A 1730-nucleotide genomic window follows, 5' to 3' on the forward strand; every position below is an offset into this window, starting at 1 on the left:
TGTCTACCCCCCACTCCATCCCTCACTCCCACCACCCTTCCCAGGTCTTCATCTTTTTCATCTTCTTGCAAGATTCAAGGCACCTTCCTCCACCCAAGCCTTTTTCTTTCTTTTCCTTTTTTTTAACCACTGTTATTAGACCTTCCTTTCGTTCTTATCAGGCTGTCTGTGTTTCCAGCCTCTGATGAAAATACCCCCATTTTACACTCCGTATACTAATTATATAATAGACCATGTGAAGCCTCAGCTTCTCCCCATCAGTGGGACCGCAGCAGCTCGATTGCAGTCTTTAGCCTTGAGGTTGAAAACTGTGTCTCCCGCGCTGCTCCGCCATAATAATTAAAAGTGGTTGGAGCAGCCCATTTAAACACCCGGCGCACTCTCCTCGCGCTGGACGCAAAGGGTTAATACATTATGCGTTCGCCTCGGGGATGTAGCAGCGTGATGGGCCGCTAGACTGCTGTTTCTCCCTGGGATTTGAGATATCAGTGAAAAGTAAAGACAACACAAGCGAGTCATAAATGTTTTACCACGGCGCTCTGACGGTGCTGTGGGCAGAGTTAATGAGGCTATCGAAGGTTCTGAACCTGACCTAGAAAGGTATGAACTTTACCTCTGTTTTTCTAAAGTTTCCTAAAGATGAGCATTTTTCTTGAAGGGGGCGCTGTCCATGGTGCTGAATGGCTCCCCCTGTTTTTCCATTAGAGGCGGGACAAATAAAGGTGAGGTAAAATGCCTCAACATTTAGAAAGAGTTGGGATCTATTACGATATATTTTTTTAAAAACACATAAACATATTATCATACTTCATCCCCCAAATAACACTCTATGGCCACTCTCTGACCTTTTTAAATGTCAAAATCTAATTTCTGTACTTCATCTTATCTACCGGCGCACTTTAAGGACAGAACTATACAAAAGGTGTCTTTAAAAAATAATAATGTATTTTTTTAGTACAGTTGGTCGATACCAAAACAGGTACCACAACGAAACATCTATGTATGTATGTAAAGGTGCATAAATGTAACTTAAACATTATGACAGGACATTGAGCAAGGTGTTCTTTTCGAGGAAATTCTGAGCATCAGACTGCTTATGCCCTGCATTCATGCGAATTTGTATACACCCATGCGCATCACTATGCTGAAATACTGATTCTGCTTTCTGTATTGGTTTCAAATAGATTTTTTTCTCAACTTTTCTCATTTTCTCTTATTATTCTAGACACACAGAGGAGTGATTTAGTCTTCTTTCTTTTCTGTTAGCCTGGGTTCAGATGTTGGAGGGTAACAAGATGTGCATATAATCAGATGTAGTTCTGCAAGATTTCAAACTTACTGCATATTCAAAAAAAGTGTCTTTCAGGATGAGTTTTGTTAATCTTGTACATCTCAACTATGTTAGTGAAGCTGCAAAAGAAAAACAGGGAACATTAACTTAAGATTAGCAAACCAACTAAGAACACTGGTAAAATCAGAACTGCAAAACAAAATTCAAACCTTCTCCTCTCTTTTTCTTTCTGCACCTGCAGGTTTATCAAAATGCCCTGAGGAGTGAAGGCGATCCTGAGTGTGTCTGGAATACTGAAAAAACAAGCAGCTGTTGGACTTTTGGAAGAGGAATATTGTCCCACTCTTATCTGACACAGGATTCTAACTGCTGAACAGTCCTGAGTCTTCTTTGTTGTATTTTTCATTTCATGATGCACCAGATGTTTTTAATTTCTGAA

Source organism: Oreochromis niloticus, linkage group LG10, assembly GCF_001858045.2.
Source record: "Oreochromis niloticus isolate F11D_XX linkage group LG10, O_niloticus_UMD_NMBU, whole genome shotgun sequence".
Taxonomy (NCBI): Eukaryota; Metazoa; Chordata; class Actinopteri; order Cichliformes; family Cichlidae; genus Oreochromis; species Oreochromis niloticus.